Raw genomic sequence first — 21,572 nt, 5'->3', positions numbered from 1 at the left:
AAATTAAAAATACAAGGGCTAGAGATATAACTCATTGGTAAAGGGCCCCTGGGTTCAATCCCCAGTACTGGGAAAAAGAAAAAAATCGAGACAGTTACAAACAAATGACTACTTCTAATGGTTTTTAGAGTTGAAGTGCACAATATGTAGATAGAAATGGTCTAAATTTGTCAGTGTTTAACAAATATCAGTTTCATAAATAACCACTAAAGAGAAGCAGATGCCAATTTTCTCACCTACACCTTTCCAAAAATGAAAAAAAAAAAAAGAACTTATATATATCTTCTGATTCTATATATCTCTGATTCAGGCCTAAGGGTAAGGGATATTGTATTATTCTGGACCATATAAGAGAGCTAAGTAGTTGTTCTTTGAAAGTCCAGGAAGCTTTATTCTTCTTTTGTGTGAAGGACCCCTCTAGCAGTAGTGACACTTAATAGATACCGTCTCAGAATAACTTTTTAAAATACAAACAATAAAATATACAGGACTGCAAAGAGAACAGTTTACAATTAAATACAATTGTCAAAGTATTTTACAAAGAGATCTGTGGACTGGAGTTGTCGCTTAGTGGTAGAGCTTTTGCCTAGCATATGTGAGGTTCTGGGTTCAATCCCCCGTGGTACAAAATGAACAAAAATGTCAAGTTTGTGCTACAGTAACAAAGTACTATAATGTGTGCTATGTTATTTGACACTTTAAATAACAATATCTCACAGCATTCTTTCAATGTTGAAGAGCATAAATTTTCTTTCAAACTTCTGTAACAGCTGGGCACACATCTGTAATCCCAGCTACTCTGGAGGCTGAGGCACCACAAGTTCTAGTTCAACCTGCTCAATTTAGTGAGACACTGTCTCAAAATAAAAAAAATAAAATAAAATAAAATGGGTTAGGAGTGTAGCTCAGTAGTAAAGTGCCCCTGGGTTAAAGAGCACTTGCTTATCATATGTGAGTCCCTGGGTTCAAACTCTGGTATCACCACCACCAAAACAAAACAACCCCCCCTCCCACCAAAAAAAAAAAAAAAAAAACCTTTCTAGCAACTGTAATGAAACTGTTACTTCCATTGGAATCAAGGTTACAAGTAGTGCTAATGTTTCTGAGGTGTGTTTCTTACTTTTATAAATGAAATACTAAATTTTGTTTGAAGTCAAGATCTACCCTGAACTCCGCCCAGCCTCCACCCCCAACACCCCCAACACCCCCCTCACTCCCACATACACCCCCTCCCCGCCTAGTACCAGAGACTGAACCCAGAAGTTTATACATGCTGGGTAGGGACTGTACCACTGACTTACACCTCCTGTTCCTCTTGAAGTGATAGACCACTTGGATTAAGAACCTTGACTTAGGGTAAGGCTATGACTGTATAAATGGAGGGGGAATTCCCCTCATATCTGGTACTAATTATTGGGGAGGAAAAGAATCTCACAAATGCAGTCAGACTTTAGGTGGTGGATGTAAAACAGGACCTGAGACTATTATCTGGGACTTCTTGCTGAGAGTCATATTCCAAGGATTCTTGGGTAACAGGAAGTATGTAAAAACTATGCCTTGGAGACTCAAGGTCAAGAGCCAAGAGCCACTTTACAACACCTACCTACATGTGTCTGAAAATAAGAAACCATAGATTGGAAATAAGATTACTTAGCCTTGTGCCATTCTTAAGGTCTATTTCCAAGTTTAGGGGGCAAAAAGTCATGTTCATAATTTAGTCTGATTTCAGCTGAACGGAAAGGGTTAGTTTTTTTTGCAGCTTTTATCCTGGGCTCCACAGCAAAATAATAATAATAATAATAATAAAATAAAAAATACATAAAAAAACCACCAGCTTTTGTGCTGGTTTCCCCTTGTTCCAAAACCCACAGAGACATCACTAACGGATCACAGCAATGTTTCTCACCAAGCCCAGACTTGTCCTCACAGTCCCAAACAGCTACAGGGTCAGACAAATTCTGGAACTAGATACTGACAGATTTCGGTTCAGGATGAAGGCTGCTTGCTGTCTTGGTGTTGGGTAGTCAAGGGAAACAATACCCTGGAGTTTAGAGTGGGAGAATCTGAGATAAAGAACCAGAGCTTTCCAGCCCAACTAAAACTACCTAACCTCATTTTCAGAGAATCTTAGAGGAGGAGCTGTGTTTGAATTCCGTTCATATGAATAGTGAGATCTCCTGTTATTCTGTGTAAAAGGTCCTATGCTCCCATATTCTTTCCCTTTGTGAATGTTGCTACCGAAGCAACTTCTGCCCAAGTCTCCATCCTCACCCCTATCCTCACCCCCATACTCAGTCTAGAAATCATTGTTTCTTAGAGATTTTATTTTTATAATTTGGAAATCAGAAACTTATCATCTCCATTGTAAAAATGTTCTGCTGATTATTAAATTGTGTAGTGTAGCCTCACTATCATTTAAGATCACTGGGATTTATAAGCCACACCAAGAATGTAACCCCTGGTTTGTTATTTCGTGGGGAAAATGATTTCTGACTACCAAATAACCAAGTTGCTCAACAGAAAACAAACTTGTTCTGGGACTTGTTTGTGGGCTGACAACTCCTTAGACGTGGTATGAAAGTGTTTCTCAAATAATGGCTAGCTTATAATTAGAAATTTAGTGGTTCTTAAGCAAAATTTCAAAAATAACAATACCTTTTTATCAATGCTTTTCAAACTCTATGTAGCGAAGGACAGGTTTTTCTTTGCCTTTGTAAAATACAATGGAAATGAATTACTGGAAAATAAAGTAAAATATCAGGCATACAAAATACAAGCTCAGATCTTTTATTATTTGATTCAATAGACATAAAATTACTTTGTCAAATTTCTATAACAGTTTCTAAACGCTTACTCAATTTTTCATACTTATCTCATCATGGACCAGAAACAAAGAGTTCACAGACTGAAAATGGTCCTGGGAGCGCACTGCCTTTTATGGTTGTACTTTAACTCTTTAAAACTCTTTGCAAAGTATCGTTGCACATAATGTTTATGATAATTTGTGAAGGTGACTCGTGATTATTGTCATTTTATATAATATGTGACATATCGCTTTTATTCCTTCCCTTCCTTACATCTGTTTAAAGAAGAGGCACAGATCTTTTAACACAGATCAGCAACAGAAAGAGGTGCCTTGTGGATGCCCCACTCTAGGGCTTCTTGAAGAGTAAAGGAGTCCTCCTGCCAGCCAGGCTATTTTCTTTTTTTCTTTCTTTCTTTCTTTCTTTCTTTCTTTCTTTCTTTCTTTCTTTCTTTCTTTCTTTCTTTCTTTTGTTGTAGTTGGACATAATACCTTTATTTAATTTATTTTTTTATGTGGTGCTGAGGATGGAACCCAGTGCCTCATACATGCTAGGCAGGTACTCTACCACTGAGCCACAACCCTAGTCCTAGGCTTCAACATATCAAAAAGTGCCATAACAGAAGCATAAACATGATCATAATATGTTAACATATTCAAATTACAAATTAACATATTCAAATATTAAGAGAGATCTAAATCATACATAAATATAAAATGCAATGCAATGCGTTAGCCACAATACAATTGTTTTATTTTTTAAAAAAGCATATTTTCTCTGACTTACTACAGAAGAAGTAGTCCAGTGTTAGAACCCAAGTTTAAGATGAATGAGTTTTTTTCAGTTGTAGATGCGATGCATCTTTATGATGTATAAATGAATAAATTCTGAGATAAGGTTGAAAGTCAATGGTTAGGGCTCTTTATGAACTTGACAATGTCTAGGCCAGACAGCTCTCCTGTCTCTGAGACCCAAGCCTATTTCTTTGGAGACTTCATTGCCTCTTCCAGGAGCTATTGAACCATGGGGGAGCAGATAGAGTTAGGTAGAAAACAGTGGAAAGTGTAAAGGTGGAGGAGAGAAAGAAAAATACTCCCCAACTTCTACCCAAGGTAGAATGGATGACCTAAACTATATGGTGAAAACAGACATGTTTTATCTTCTTCTAAGAAGTTCATGTTTTCCATTGACAAAGGAACATTAGTAGTAGTTATCCATTTATGAAAAATATGTACTATCCCTTTCAGAAGCCTAATGAAAGAGGCTTAATGAAGGGGCCAGCTGAAGTACAACCACAGCTGTTGTTTCTTGAGCACTTCTAAACTCTCAGTTAGAAGCTCAGTTAAACATTTGAATTAGGTACTATTATTATCCGCCATTAATAGGTGAGGAAAGTGAAGCAAGAGGTTAAGAATCATGCCCAGGGTCACACCCCTGGAAATGGTGGAACCAGGATCCAACATGAGAAAATGCATACTCTGAGCAGAGATGAATGAGCTGGTAGTAAGATGCAGAAAATTATCTCATGTCAACGTACATGAGAGTTGGAAACCAGGCTGCTGCTTATACTTTTCCTCTTCTTGCTGGTATTAATTCACTAGGCATTTATTTTATTCTATGTCTCCAAACAGTTAATGGGAATTCAAAGATAAAGGAGGTGAACGTTCTCTGCCTTAGCTATGATCAGAGGAGAGACAGACAGATGACAGACAGACACAGAGGAAAGAATATGCAATCTTAGGTGTCAGGAACTAAGAGCTTTGATCTTTATCATACATGTGATGTAAAGTCACTAAAGATTTTCAAGGAAGGGAGAGGCATTTGTGTTTTGCAATGGTTGACAAAGGTCACCGATGACTATGGAAATGGTGACTGTTTATTCTCAAGTTGTGCTTGAGAGAATATACAGGTAAGTACAGGCAGAAGCAGCAGAAAGGGAGGAAAGAAGAAGATTTAAGGACTTTCAGAGGTTGAATGGATAGAAATGAGTAGCCAATAAGATGTGGGAGAAAGGAGGCATTGAAGAGGACTTGAGTTGTTCAAAACACACTAACTGGAATGAGAGAACAGTTTAGAGTCACAGGGAGGGGTTGGGGGTGGTGAGGAATGAATATAGTTTGGGACCTGGTACATCTGGCGTGAAGTCCAGGAGACAATGACAGACATGATTCCCATGCCATAGGAATGAGGTCTTGTCTGGAGATGGGGACTTGGAAATCATTAGTAGAGATTGCAGCAAGCTGAGGAGATGTTTTTTTTTTTTTTTTTAAGGAAGGTTTGAGGTTGTAGCCTGAAGCAAAGTGCCATATGGAGAAGTCCTAAGAGCTTTATGAGTGTGTAAGTGGTTAGGAGCCAGTTGAAACATGGGAAGTGGAATGGAGAGTTAGAAACTGAGTTGAGCTTTACAGATCGGCTTTGAATGGGGAAAGCAGATACTAGAGTGAGGCAGCCCTCTTCCCTTTCTTCTGAATCTGGATAGGTGGCCTGACATTCTCCATACCGTGCTCTAGGAAGTCACTTTCTGTCCATGAAAAATGAAACCTATTTGCTACCCATCCACAGAGACTGGAGACCATAGGGAAGAGGAGGGTGGGGGTGGGAGTTGAAAAAAAAAAAACAAAACTCCAGAGTTACTTGTGATTGGCATAAGACAACCCCTCTTGTGGCCTCTATGCCTCCACTAGCAGGAGTGCCAGGAGAACCAGAGTCGGCTTCTGCAGGACCTCTCTCCTCTTCAGTGATCACACCTTCCTTCTAATATCTGTGTAGCCTCAGTAGGCCTTCTCTCCCTATCATGGGAGGGCCTGGCTCCCCAGTAATCCACACACTCTACTCTCCTTCTCTTGTGGTTAGTCATTGTTAAAGGACAGATTATAATCATTTTAGTCTAAAGTTCTTAGTTGGCTTTACTTTTGATTCCAGAATTGGGCAAAAGTTCATTCCATAAAAGAGAATAAATGGTCCACATAGCTCTACATAATAAAGGCTATCACAAACCCACAGACAACATCATATTTCTTCAGGATGAGGAGCAAAACAAGGACGCGAACTCTCATGATTCTTATTCTACAGAATACTGGAAGTCTAAACCAGAGCAGTTAGACAAGAGAGAGAAATAAAAGACACAAGAATAGAAAGGGAGAAAGTGAAAGTATCCCTGTTTGCAGATGACATGATTCTTCATAGAGAAAGACTTAAAGACTCCACAAAAAGATGATTAGAATTGATAAAAGAGTTCATTAAAGTTTCAGGATACATAGTCAACATGTAAAAATCAGCAGAATTTTTATACATTGATAATGAGATTACTAAAAAAGAAATCATGAAAGGATTTTATTCCTATTCATGTAGCTACAAAACAAGACAAAAGAAAGAAACTCTAGGAATAAATTTAGCCAAGGAGGTTAAATACCTCTACTATGATAATTACAAAACTCTTATGAAAGAAACTGAAGCAGACACAAAAAATTGGAAAGTCCTTCCATGCTTGTGAATAAGAATTACTATTGTAAAAATGTACCTATTGCCCCAAACAATTAATAGATTCAATGAAATCCTCATCAAAACATCAATGATACTCTTCACAGAACTAAAAATAATGATCCTAAAATTCATACAGAAGCACATAAGACTGGAAATACCGAAGCTATTTTAAGCAAAAAAAAAAAAAAAAAAAAAAGACAAAGCTGGAAGCATCATACTACCTGGTCTCAATATATGTCACAAAAAGGTTTGGAGCAATAGCTCTGGAATAAAATGCAAAAGGCCCTGGGTTCAATCCTCAGCATTGAAAAAAAATGCTATAAAGATACAATATTCAAAACAACATGGTAGCAACATAAAACAAACACACAGGCCAGTGGAACTGAGTACCCCAAAATAATTCCACACATCTTACAGCCAAGTAATTTTTTTCAAAAAGGTGCTATCGCACACTATGGAGAAAGGACAGTCTTCAATAAATGGTGCTGGGAAAATTGAGTAGCAGAAGAATGAAACTAGACACTCATCTCTCACCAGTTAGGTAAAACAACTCCAAATGGATTAAAGATAAATGCAAGATTTGAAACTACTAGAAGAAAACAGGGGAAATTCTTCAAGACATCACAGTAGGCAATGATTTTTTTTTTTTTGGATAAAATCTTCAAAGCACAGGAGACAAAGCAACAATAGGCAAATGGAATCATGTCAAACTATGAAGCTTCTGCACAGCAAAGGAAACAATCGTGGGAGTGAAGAGACAACCTACAGAATGGGAGAAAATATTTGCAAACAAAACATCTGACTGTGGGCTGGTGTCTCGAATATGTAAGGAACTCAAAAAACTTAGTGGCAAAAAATAAACAAACAAAAAATAAAACAACAATAACAACAACAAAACCCAAATAACCCAATTAAAAACTTGGGCAGAAGATCTAACAAAAGATCAAAATAGATATTTTTCAAAAAAGACGTACATATGGCCAACAGGTATATGAAGAAATGATCAACATCACTAATCATCAGAGAAATGAAAATAAACCCACAATGAGATATCACCTCACTACAGTAAGAATGGCTATTGCCAATAAAGGCAAAAGATAATTGCTGGCAAGGATGTGGAGAAAAGCAAACCCTTTTACACTGTTGGTGGAAATGTAAATTAGTACAGCTATTATGGAGAAGTGTGAAGGTTCCTCAAAAATTTTTAAAAAGTACAACCACCATATGATTCAACAATCCCACCATTGGGTATCTATCCAAAGGAAATGAAATTACTATATCAAATGGTTACCTATACGCCCATGTTTACTGCAGCACTATTGACAATGAATAAGAAATGGGAACAACCTAACTGTCTATCAACTGATGAATGAATAAAGTAAATGTGCTGCATACACACAATGAAAAATATTTGGCCATAAAATAAGACATGAATTCCTGACATAGATGTAACTGAAGATCATTATGTCAATTGGAATAAGCTCGGCACAGAAAGGCAAGTACTGCATGATCTCTTTCACATGTGGAATCTAAAAAAGTTGTTCTCATAGAAGTTGAGAGTAGATTGGTGGTTACCAGAAGAGGAGGAGAGTAGGTGGGGAGGAAATTTGGATAAAGGTTATCTATGAGTATTGAGGTACAATTAGAAGTAACAAGTTCTGATTGTACAATAGGGTGACTATAGATAACAGTTTTGTACTGTGTGTCTCAAAAGAACTTGAAAAAAAGGGTTTTGAATGTTTTCTCCATTAAAAAATTGTAAACATTTTAGGAGATGGATATATTTAACCTGATACAAATATTATACAATATACAAATGCATATTCAAACAATCAATGTATATCCAAACATCAATGGTACTCCACTTATATGCATAATTTTAATGCTTTTATGTATCAGTTAAAATAAATTTAATTTTAGAAAAGATTATTTTTTTCCTAATGAACAGAGCAAAAAAGATTGATTTTATAGACAGAAAAAGGCTGAAACAAAACAAAAAAAGACTAGTTGTTTCAAAGTTACTTTCTATGTAGGGTGGGGACTGGGAGACTGAAAAATACCTGATTATTTAACATCTGGTTACCTTTTTCATGTAAGAATTCAGGCAGAGGGGACTTCACCATCCTATCAGTTGGAACTAGCCTGTTTGGGAAATCTGGTTGTTAATTCTCTAACAACTGATTTCTCTTGGAAGGTCAGAATAACAGCTTTGTTTCAGCTTGGTGACTTGGAACTTATCAGTGACTCCATTTTGACTTTTAGTCTAGTCTGTTGGGACTTCATGAAAACTTAATCTAATAAAATGGCCTCCTGTAATTTTTACATAATAGTATTTTCACTGTCTCCCAATTTACCCCAACTTCTAAAACTCCTTACATCATCTGGAATTCCTAATCAGTCATTAACAAAAACCCTATTTGTGGGGTCCAGTGGGTGCTTACCTATAAATCCAAAAACTCAGGAGACTGAGGCAGGAAGATCACAATTTTGAGGCTAGCCTTAGCAACTTGGTGAAATCTTTTCTCAAAATAAATAGTAAAAAATAAGAAGGGCTGTGGGGATGTAGTTAGTGGTTGAGTGCCCCTGGGTGCAATCCCCAGTACCACACACACAAAATAAAATAAAATAAACAATCCACCTTTATGCTCAATATCTCTAAATATTCTCTTCATTTTTTTTTGTTATTTCCTGATTCTCAATGCCAGAACATTTTCCCATCTTCTAGAAGGTTCTCATAGTCATTCCCTTTTACACTGTGATGGTAAAATTCTTGGTGAGTTTGGCATCAGTATATATAACTTTTCCATGTCTAGCTTTTCAGGTTCCCTGCTTTCCACCAACTCCTGTGATTATACTTTAAGGCTGCCATGGTTAGTAATTACAATCTCCAACTTCCAAATTCTCAGTTTTAGGATCCTATTCTTCAATTGCCACCTCATCTTTTAGCTCATTTCCTCTGGTCCTCCTATGTTAGAAAATTCTTTGATCCTGCTTTGATGTGTGACCTCTCTTCCCTCAATACACAAAACTATTGCTTCACCATATGAGTGACTCATTTTATTCCACTTTGCACAGTGCTGATTCTTTATGAAGTTTTCATTGAAATATTATTTAGTATCCAGCTGGCATTGGTTCTAGTACCCCCACCTCACCCCCAATGGATATAAAAATCAGGAGGAAAGTCAATTTCCCTTATTATGTAAAATGACATAGTGTTTGCATATATCACATCTATGTCCTCCTGAATACTTTAAATCACCTCTATATTATTTGTAATGCCTCATACAATGCAAATATTATGTAAATAGTTGTTATTTTGTATCATTTATAAAACCAAGAAAAACTCTGTACATGTTCAGTAAGGACCCTTTTTTTCCCCAGTTATTTTCAATCTATTTATAGTTAGTTGAATCTGTGGATGTAGAGGACCATGGATATGGAGGACTAACTCTGTGCATGCATGTGTACATACATGCGCACACACACACACAACACAGAGTACACTGCTAGTATATATGCTTTTTCTAAGTCCTGAAGTCTGCCTTATGTTCTTACGTAGTAGGAGCCGGTGAAAAACTATATTTTGTTTAAATAGGTGAATGCTCGGAACACTGCATTACTTCCTCCTTTGAGTACCATTTTCTGCCATTTATTCTTTGTTCTGATAAACAGCCTTGACTCCTACAGGGATGACAAAAGGAGTACAAGTGACAGACCTGGGCCTGCCACAGGGAACAAAGGAAGGGCACCACAGTGGCTATCAGGTTTAGAAGGAGAGTCAAAGCCCATTCAAGGAGACATCTGAGGAGCAGAAGTAAAGATCACCGGATTAGCAGAGACTTGGAAGAGTCCTTGACATTGACAGGGACTGTCTGAACCTGACAGCAGGCTGGCAAGACAGCCCAACATTTTAATGAATGTAATCTGGGGTCAGAGAAGGAGTAGTGGGTGAGTAGGTGCTGTCAGGTACTATCTCTACAGGGAAAATGTTAGAAAGATCAGGGAAGTTCCCAATTCTCTGAATGTTTCCATTTCCAGGAACCCATCTTTGCTAATGAACTATGTGTATACAGCACAGACAAGCAGGAGGAATCAGATGTTGTTTTGTAGGTATCATTTAGGAGAATAGAAATGAAGGTTTTTACAGAATTAGTCTTGGAGACCATTTCTGCCTTTCATTTATTTTTCCTGTAAGCCATATTTTGTTGTTACTATTATTCCTTTTTCAGCCTCTACATTTTTTTTCCTCCTTATTTTATATCTCACAGAAATTATGGAACTTGTATTTAAGGTGAGCTCAGTTTGGGCATGCAAGTTAGGGGGTGGGCCTCTTGTTCAAACACAAATAGTCCTTCCACTGATGTTGACTTAAAACTTCATGACTTAAAAGCATAATGGCTTTTACATGGAAGTATGACTCATTGTAGAGATGGGCGGTGGGGGTCACGTGGAATCATCCGTGAGCTCTTCGTTTCTCCACTCTGGGGTCAAGCTCCAGTTACGCTACTTTATTTTGCTAATTTGTTCTTCAAGACAGGATCAAAGATGATAATTTTAAAAGAACTTGATCTGGTAACTCTGACTCAATATTAGGATCCTTCCAGTTTTGTCCCTGGATAAAATCTTAGTGCCATGGGTATCACCCCTTTCTCTCTTCTGCCTTCCTTTCTGGACCATGCCCCAAAGTCTATCCTTTCATGCCCAATCTGGCTGTAGGTTCTTTGGTCACCAAACAAGAATCTTAGCTTCTCAAGAGGAATTCAAACTTTAGATCTTTGAGCAAGTAACAAGGGATTCCTCTGGGCTATACTTGGAAAATGTGGTCTTGTGTGACAACAACTCCCTAGGCCAGTGCCCCTTTTCAAGGCTGTTTTCTTCATTTTCTCATTTTTACTATTTCCTAAACCACTGTAAGATGTTTCATCCTATGCCATGGTAATACTATCAAATATAACTGAACTCTCTACATGAGTGCCAAAATCCTTCTGAGACTTGTTTGGAACTTTTAGTTTTACCCCATTACATAAGCTCTGAAGCAGAAAGGTGGTCGGAAATGGTAATCCCAGAAATGAATGGCTTTCTGTTGACAGAAGGGCCAAGGTTAACTGTGTCTGACACAGACCTGTTTTGAGATGAAACAGAGTCGGAAGTATGTTGACCCCGATTATTGAACCTGAAATGGGTACACATGACTTGACAAAGGACTGTCTTTATTTTTACTTACACAAGTCATACATGAATGCTTTCGCATTGCAAAGTAGTCAAAGGTTACTGATAGAATTAAAGTCTCCTAGACTTTTCCAGGGCAACACTATTATAGTTTCATGTTTTCTTATCTTTCTTATATTTCATTGTATTTGTTTTACTTATTATCATTTTATCATTTTCCTATCTCATATTTACCATTTTCGTGTGTGTGTGTGTGGGGGGGCACTATTCAGGAGTATGTTTACTGAGCAATATTGCCAACTAAAATTTTTTAGCACCTTATAGATGACTTTTTTTTTGTCACAGAAAACTCTGGATAAATTTTAGTTTAAAAGATTTTTAGCTTATTAAAATTACAGGATTTGAAAGTTATTTCTTATGTTTAAGGTAGAACCTAAAAATCTTATAATTCTATTCATCGGACTAGGACATTTTTAACAATCCACTTGTAAAAGGTCCTTGATTAATATGAAGCCCAATTTATAAACACAGCTACCTAGACTTCTTTATGTCAAACTGTATTCATGAAACTGCTACGTTTCCTTTTTAAGTTCTACATCATTTGGTTTAACAAACAAATTTTTCCTGAGTTCTTAAATAATTCATGTATCAAATACATTAAGTTTATAAACATGATTCTTAAGTTTTTAAAAATGTTTCATGAATGGACACAAAGTGAACATATTAAATTAAAAATCACTAAACTCAATAAAATAATAATTCATTTAAAGTTGGAATCACAAGAATATAACTCAAGTAAGTAGAGTCTAGTAAACTAAATTTATTTGTTTGTTTGTTTATTTATTTATGCTGGGAATTGAACCTATTGACCTTCTAGCAATGAGCTACATCTCTAGCCCTTTTTACTTTTTTGTTTTGTGACTAAACTGGCCTCTAATCTGCAATCCTCCTGTCTCAACTTCCTAAATAGCTGGAATCTACATAGGCTTGTGCCATCAAGACTGGCTTACTGGATCAAATTCTAAATATTATAGGTGGAGAATATGCATATGTACAAAATTCTTAACACTAAATTATTGATATTATAGCTTAGTTTTATCTGAAAATTTATATTCCTAATTTCAAATTTTCATGGTGTTTAAACATGTTTACCTACTAAAGAAAAATTATGCCATCTTACATGGTTTTGAGGTTAATTTGCTTTATAATTTTTGGCTTGCTTAAATCTTTCCATCATTTATACTTCATTTTCTTTAGCTCTTTTCATAAGTTAGAACTTCTAATAAAAGCTTTAATAATTCCCCATTTATTCACGTCTTCTCTTATGTCTTTTTGTAAAGTTTAGTAGTTTCTCCACAAAGGTCTTACACATATTTTATGTCTAAATACCTTATAATTTTGTTGCACATATGAAATATACCTTTTAAAATATTTAAACATTTTAATTGACACTAAAAATTGTACATGTTTATGGAGTACCATATGACATTTCAACACATGTATACAATGTGTTATTGAGAGCCTTCATAAAAATTGCATTTTCTACTTTTTTTTGCTAACATGTATAAATATTATTTTAGAATTTGATCTGTATATTACAGCCTTACTGAACTCTCTTTGTGTTTCTAAGAGTTTATTAGTTTATTGCTTAGGATTTAGGGTAGAAAGCAAATAAAGAGTTAAACTGTTTAAATAAAGAGTTTTTTCTTTCCTTTTCCTTTATTAATACATATGCCACCCCCTTGGAAAGTATTATATAAATTCTCCAAATAAATATTAATAAAAAGAGAAGACATGGTTTTAAGGGGAATGTTTTTCAGATTCTCTCACTAAATGTGGTTTAGGATTTTGGTAGGTATCTTTTCACAAAAAAATGTTTATTTATATACTTAATATACTAAGACCATTTAAATAAAGCACAGGGGATGCAAGGTTAGAAGTTACTACTCCATCCTAACAACAAGTAAACATCTGAACAAATAAAAAAAAACCCAATAACTCTTATTAGATCCATCAGAGAAGTGAGGTCATAGAGCTATCTGTTACTCGCTGCCCCCTCCCCCAACGGGAGAGAGAGAGACAGATACAGAGAATCACAACTTACTAGAACAAAAACCCATGGGCACAAATCTCCATGGGAGCCAGGGCCGGGATAGGAAAACCTGAACTCCAATTGACACATCGCCATAGGCTCAGTATGGACAAGTCTGAGAGTTTAAAAACAAACAAATGAAAAAACCTTCAGGAAGGGCCCAGTTACAGGGTGACCCCATACTTTAATACATTTTATCTTAAGAAGCTTTAAATGGTCCTGTTGGTGAACATCAGAGAAAAATCCCCTCATGCTTCTGGAAGAGGGAAGGGAAATAAATGAACCATTAGGACACATGCCTTTGTATTTTATTCCTAATAAAGCCTGCCCTCAAGAAAAAAAACTATTTAACCAGAGCCCAATCTGCTGGGTTTCTATAGCACCTAATTGACCTTGGAGAAGGAAAAGGACTACCCAGCTCCAGCCCACTTAGCCAACCCAGTCAGTCATCCCAATCCACTCCATTGAGGAAACACCCTGAGAAGCACTAATAAAGTTCACAGCCCAGGGTACAGGCTCACCCGAAGACTGAGACCTACTCATGACTGGAATTCTTCCCTGCCCCAATGTCTTACCACTGCACATCTAAAGGGTTATTGCCACAGTTCCTTTTGCTTGGTAACCTCAGGCCCAATGTTCAACAAAAGATCACAAGGAGCACTAACAGATCAAAACAAAACACCCAAACAACCAACCCATAAATGAAAAGCTTCACACAGATACAAACAGTTTGAAGAGATTGAACAAGCATCAGATCCGCAGTCAGACATGGTAGGGAGGTTAGAATCATCAGACCAGACTTTTTTTTTTTTTTTTCCTTTTAACTCCAACTAATATGTTTAAAGCTTTATTGGGAAAAGTGGACAAATTCTAGAACAGATGGATAATGTAAGCAGAGGGATGGAAATCCTAAGAATCAAAAAAGAAATGCCAGAAATCAAAAACACTATCAGAAATGAGGAATTCCCTTGACTGATTCATTAGTAAACTAGACATGGATGAAAAAAGAATTCTAAAGCTGATGATTTAACAATAGAAACTACCAAAACTGAAAAATACGAAACTATATATGTAGGAATCTCAGGGGATACCAAGCAAGATAAATTCAGTAAATAAATAATACAACTTGGCATTTCATTTTCTTCAAACTTCAAAACATCAATGATAAGGAAAATACCTCAGAAGAAGCCAAGTGTTACGGTTTGGAGCTAAACCATTTCCCCAAAGGCCGTGTGTTAAAGGCTTAGTTGCTTACCTGTGGCTCTTTTGGGAGGTTGTGGAGACTCTAGGAGGTAGGTCCTGGTTAGAGGAGATGGGTTATGGGGTATTGTCCTTGGAGGGTTTATTTTGTCACCCTCTCTCTCCCCACCACTTCCCAACTGCCATTAGGCAAGCAGCTCTGTTCCACCAGGCCCTCTTGGCCCTGAAGATTTTTGCCTCACCACAGGCCCAGAAACATGGAGTTAGGCAACCACAGACTGAAACCTCCGAGACCATGAACAAACACAGTTTTTCCTCTTCTAGGTAGCTTCACTCAGGTATTTTGTCATAGTGATGAAAATCCGACTGGCAGAAGAAAATAACACCTTATTTATAGATGAGCAAAGATAAGAATTATGTTTAACTTTTTCTCAGAAACCAAGCAAGTAGAGAATGGACAAAAATACCTAAAGCGTTGAGAAAAACCCCACCAACCTAGAGTTCTGAACCTTGTGAAATTATCCTTCAAGTGAGGAGGAACAGACTTGAATTGAGGGAATTTGTTGACAGTAGATATGCCTTGCAAGAAATGTTAACAGTTCTCAGGGAGAAGGCAAAATATAGGTCAGAAACTCCGATCTACATAAAGAAAAAACACTGGAGAAGGAATAAATAAAGATATCAGTAAAACAAATACTGAACAAAATGGTTCCTGCAACTCTGAGAACTTCTACATTAGTTCTCCTATGAAGAGCCAGCCAGAGACCATGGAAGAGGATGATGGACTTCAGAAATTCTTAGATAACCTGGTATGATAGTACATACCTATAATCCCAGCAGCTCAGGAGGCTGAGGCTGGGGGATTGCAAGTTCAAATCCAGCCTTAGCAACTTAGTAAACTGACTCTAAGCAACTTAGCAAGACCCTATCTCTAAATAAAATATAAAAAGGGCAGAGGATGTGGCTCAGTGGCTAAGTGGCCCTGGGTCAATCCCCAAGATAAAAAAAAAAATTATTAGATTCTATGCAATGTTTGGCCATCCACAGCCAGCCCTGGAAATATAGTCTCTGCGTCTGTCTGCCAGTGCCTTCCTCAGAAAATCACTGAACTAAAAGTCCAGGAAAATGAAAAGCATGCCCTGGGCAGTTTTCGAATGGTCTGGTCACTTTCAACTTTAATGGCTTCTCAATCTTACAGAGACTCTCCAGGGACACCCATTTCGACCCACTGGGAGAGGAAACTGTTTCTGGATGATGAAAAAGCCAATTGCAGAACTTTAAAAAATAGTGCTCATTCTAGCAACAGAATGTGATGGGAAACCCCTAGCCAGTGCCTGGTGGTGAGAGCAGGCAGTAGTGAAGGTGTTGCTGGAGTCCAAATTGTTAGCAAGTCCCTGAGACGCCCATTGGAACTCTTGCGGGCTTTGTATACCCAACCCTCAGCTAAGCATTTTTGCAGGTATAAGTTGGCATCTGACCTGGTACTGGGGCCAGCTCTGCTCTTATGGAGAGCCAACAGTGTCTGGGGGTTTTATGAGTCTTATTGCCACCTTCTACCCCACCCTACCACACCTCTTGGGCTGAAGCCAGTAATTGACTGGTTTGGGAGTCCAAACCAGGCTTCCTTGCAGCCTCTTCACTGCAAGGAAGAAAGTACTCTGCATAAAAATTTATGCTGCACATTTTTCCTAGGATTCGACTGAAGCTGAGACTTCACATGAAATCATACCTCAACTCAACTTCTCTTTCCCTGCCCTCTTGTTGTTGTTATCTGGGAACTTTTCCTTATTAGATCTTATTTTACATGAAAAAAAAATGAATGTGAAATTCTACCCTAAGTTTTACTTGATCATAGAGCTTTATATTTAACCTGTTATAGTGAACTACATATTTTTAAAAGTAGAGAACAACCAATATACAGACATAAACTCAACTAGGTCATTTGTTTTAACATAATTGCTAGTATTGATTTGCAAATATTTAGTTAAGAGTCTACCTGTATGTTCTTAAGTGAGATCATATTCAATTTTATTTTGAGGGCAGTATTTGCCTTGTTTCTGATTATTGACTGGCTTTATAAGATAACTATGTCTCTTTCCCTTTTTTCTAATTTTATGGGAGAATTTATATGTTATGTTCTTTGTTTGTCTGAACCTGCTAACCTGTGTTGGATGGGGATTCGATCGTGGCTTCATTTTCTTTAATGGTCATTTATCTATTCTGGCTTTTACTTCTTTTTCTGCAAGTAACAATTATCTATTTTTTTTTGAAAATTGCTCATTTTGTCTAGCTCCAGCTTTTCAAGATTATTGCCTTGAAATTGCTGACATTATCTTCTAATTTTTAAGACTACCTACTGTGTCTGTCTGTAGTTTTATTCCATTTTCAAAACCTGATACTATTTACTTTTGTCCCCTCTCTTGCCATTGCTAGTCTGATCAAAGGTTTATCTACTTTGAAAGATTTTTTTTTAATAATCAAGTTTTGCCTATTGATCATCTCTTATTATAGGGCATTATATTTTCCTTTTAGATTCAAAAGTTATTTTCATTTCTTCAGGTTTATCCTATTTTTCTCTCTAGGTTTTTTCTTTTTTTTTTTTTTTAGTAGCACCCTTTTTTCATTAATTTTTAGTTCCTTGTGTTCTAAATTTCATAAATTTATAAAGTCTAAATAGTATAAATATAATTTAGCTGCCTTTCCTAAATTCTGATAATGTGAAACTTCAGATGCCTTATAATTCTGAACATTTTTATCATTTCTTTTGTGATTCCCATGTTAATGTATAAAAAAAATTATTTATGTGGTGCTGAGAATTGAACCCTGGACCTTGTCCTACCTATGAAAAATTTAAAGCATCTGAAATGGATTAAATGTTCTTTGAGACATTTATTTCACTCTTTTCTATATCTGGCGTAAAGGAAGATGAGCAATCTGGTAACGGTGCTAGTTACTCAGATACAACACTGAAGTCCTTGTAAAGGTGAACTTTGCTCCATTAATGGCCTTGCAAGGGGCATACATTCCAAAGTCATTGTTCCTAGCCCTGTGCTTAAATAAATTAGACATGATAGATACAATTAAAATCCCTTATAAACCATTTCCATTCCATTTCCCCCTCCTTTCTAAGCTAACTACTCTCCAGAATTTATGTGTCATTCTGTGAATGAATGAATTCATAAACAATATACTATATTCTATTTTTACAATATAGATGTTAGTGTATTGTGTCTACTTTCATGAGACTCATTCTGTATTATTCAGTTGATATGTATAGATTATATGGTATTTATGTCTATAAAGTTACTACATGTATTGATCTCCTTAGCTACTGACTTAAAGCATATTCTATAATTTGCTATTAAAAACGATACCTTAATAAATTTTCTTTTTTTTTTCTTTAATTTACTTTCATTTTTTGTGCCAGAAATTGAATCCAGAGACACTTAACCACTGAGCAATATCCCAAGCCCTTTATAAATTTTTTATTTAGAGTCAGGACTTGTTAAATTGCTTAGGGCCCTGCTAAATTGCTGAGCCTGACTTTGAATTTGAGATCCTCCCACTTCAGTTTGACTGGGATAATAGGCGTTTGCTACTGCATCTGGCTTGATGAAGGTTTCATCTCCAGGATGCTCTTGCTTCTTCACCAAAAGTTTCTGGGATGTATATTTAAGTGTAGTTATCTTCAATTATGTTAGTTAATATTAAATTGTTCTCCAGAATGCCTGTGCCCACTTCCTAGTCTGTTAGCTCAAGCACACTCATACGACACTCCACACCCACTCACACATGATTTTATCATGTTTTATTTTTCTCTCATAGTCTGGTAGGTGTGAAAGGACAATTGATTTTGTTAAGTCACAAACTAGGCTATATTTCAATTTATGAGAAAATGTGATTTTAAAAAGTAATTGAATTACTTGTTTTAAAGTTTATTGCAATATGGTCAGAGAGCATGGTCAGTATCATGGCTATTCACTATTTCTTGTGTGTGTCTGTGGTACTGGGAATTGAACCTAGTGCCTTACACATGCCAATCATGTGTTGACTGTTAAGCTGTATCCCCAGCCACACCTTTTCTCTGGAATTTTGAGTCTTTTCTTATGGTGTAGTATATGATCAATTTTTATAATGATCCATTGTTATTTGATAACTATATGATGTACAGAGTTTTCTCTGTTTTTTTTTAAATTAAAGATTTTACTAGAATTATTCAAGTATATATTCATGTTGTTTGGAATACTGTTGCCTCCTCTTCATTTTTTAAAAAGTCTTTTCTAATAGTCTCTCTTAATCCTTGTTGTTAAATAAAATTTGGATCTTCTGGAAGGGTTGTTTAAGTTCTTCTTCCTTTTCATACTTAATGTTTTTTAATTGTATGTTCTATATTCTGTGGGGAAAGAAGTTTGGTTTTTTCTTCTAATTTGCTCTTTTTCTGTGTTCCATCTGCTCTTCTATTTATCTATTGAATGATTCATTTCAAAGGTAAAGTTTTTAATTTATGTGATTGATGATTAAAAGAATTGTTGGTCAAAATATTCTCTTGTATCTCTCGGAACTTGGTGTCTTTCTGAGACTTAGAATCAAATTAGAAGTTCTCATATTGTCCTAAAATGTCTATGTGACCATGCCTCCTACGGGTTCTCTACCACCCATTCTGCTCCAGAAATTTTAGTTTCCTTGCTATTGTCACCGTTTCAAATCCTCTAAACTGACTCGTTGCTCCTGCCCATTATTCAGATCCTTATTCAAAGGTCACCTCCTCATCAGAAAGAGACTCCATCTCTGTCCACAGCACACCAAATATTCTCACCCTCGTTCTTTCTCCCCCATCCCTTACTTAGCTTTATTTTTGTTCCTTACACCTTTGATTTTGTGATATTTTGCTTAGTATTTCATTGTCCATCTCCATCGGTAAATCACAGTGTCTATGATGGTAGAAACCTCGCCTATTTTTGCTTAATGTACTTATATCCAGAAGTTAAAAAATTTCTGCTTCATGTAAGAAAGGCTCACAAAATCCGTGTTAAACGAAGTGGTGCTGGTGTTCCTCTAGGCTAGTTCCACCCATTCTATTAACCACTTCTTTGGGAGTGTGTCCTTCCACACTTAGTGCCCTCTCTCATAATGCAGGCTCTTTTCAATGATGATTACTCCATGTGTTACTGCTGCCTGAAGATGGGTGCCACTTGCTTCACACAGAGGGAAGAATGGAATGGTTGATCTACTTTTCTTCTGTGACTGTAGTAGTCACATTATCCTTCTCCTCATTCCTTCCTATTTCAAATGTCTTTCATCCAGTACATGAGAACCTATTTCTTCAAAATAACTTTTTTTTTTTTAAAGTAGTTTAAGATTCACAAGAAGTTACAAGGCTGGAGTTGTGCCTCCGTGGTTGAGCACTTGCTTAGCATGTGTGAGGCCTTGGGTTGATTCTCAGCATCACACATAAGTGAATAAATAAAATAAACGTCCATCAACAATTTAAAAAAATTAAAAATTAAAAAAAAAAAAGAAGTTACAAAATTGTACTGCAGGGAATTCCCATGTTCTCTCCAGGAGACTCGTCTTGGTCCAATACTATTGATTCAGGTCTGGACCTTATTCAGGCTCTTCCAGTTTTTATATGCACTCTTTTTGTTTGTTTTCCAAACAGCTTTATTAAGATATGATTCGCATGTTATAAAATCCACCCATTCAAAGTGTACAGTTAAATTTTTAGCATGTTTACAGAGTTGTACAACCATTGATACAATATAATTTTAAAGTGTTTTCATCACCTCCCAAGACTGATCCTCATCAGCAGTTACTCTTTGATTCTGCTTTGTCCAGTCCTATGCAGTTAAAATTTACCTTCTGTATCTATAGATTTTCCTAATGTTTTTATCCATGGTGTAACATGTATCACTACTTCATTCCTTTTATTGCCAAATACCATTTTGTTGTATTGGTTCACCACACTGCATGGATCCATCCATCAATTGATGGTTTGTTTCCACTTTGGGTCTGTTATAAATGATGTTGGACAAACTTTTATGGAGAAACAGTTGTATAAAATTTTATCACTTAGATTTAAATAACTACTATCACAAGTAGGATACAGCTATTTTGTCACTATAAATAGTATCCCTTATATTACTCCTTAATAGTCACACATTTCCCCCAAGTCTAAGTCCGGATCTGTTCTCCATCTTTACAGTCTGTCACTTGGGAATGTTATACAAACAGAATCAAACAGTTTTAACCTCCTCAAAATTGACATTTTTTTTTAGACTAGTGATCTCAAGATACATCTAAGATGTTGCATGATCTATGTTTTGTTTCTATTTTTTGCTGAGAAATTTTCCATAATATGTGTCTATTCATAGTTTGTTTATTCACCCATTGAAAGACACCAGGATAGTCTTTAGTTTGGCACTGTTACAAGTAAAGCTACAGAGAATATTCCTTCGTGTTGTGTAAACATGCATTTTCATTTCTGAAAGACAAAGCTCAGGGGTGCAAGTTTAGGTCCTGTGTTGGTTACATGTTTAGTTTTTTTTGTATATATATATATATATAGTTGTGGATGGACACAAATATCTTCATTTATTTATTTTTATGTGGTGCGGAGGACCAAACCCAGTGCCTCACACGTGCAAGGCAGGTGCTCTACCACTAAGCTACAGCCCCAGCCCACATGTTTAGTTTTTTAAGAAGCAACAAAACTTCTCCCATAATTCTACCATTTTTACATTCTCGCCAGCGATTTATAAAAATCTAGTTTCTCCAAATATTCTCCAGGGCTTGATACTGTCTGTAATTTTTATTTACACTATTCT

The 21,572-nt window shown here is 36.3% G+C and overlaps 1 protein-coding gene across 1 annotated transcript in view; it reads left to right on the top strand.

Annotated features, from left to right (window-relative positions):
• Positions 1–21,572, top strand: part of LOC120891856 (uncharacterized) — a 79,830-nt gene that overhangs the window by 38,763 nt on the left and 19,495 nt on the right. The gene's annotated exons all lie outside the window — the stretch shown is intronic.

This window comes from Ictidomys tridecemlineatus, chromosome 2, assembly GCF_052094955.1.
Source record: "Ictidomys tridecemlineatus isolate mIctTri1 chromosome 2, mIctTri1.hap1, whole genome shotgun sequence".
NCBI classification, from domain to species: Eukaryota; Metazoa; Chordata; class Mammalia; order Rodentia; family Sciuridae; genus Ictidomys; species Ictidomys tridecemlineatus.
The sequence above is the reverse complement of the archived record's forward strand: the minus strand, read 5'-3'. Positions and strand labels throughout refer to the sequence as shown.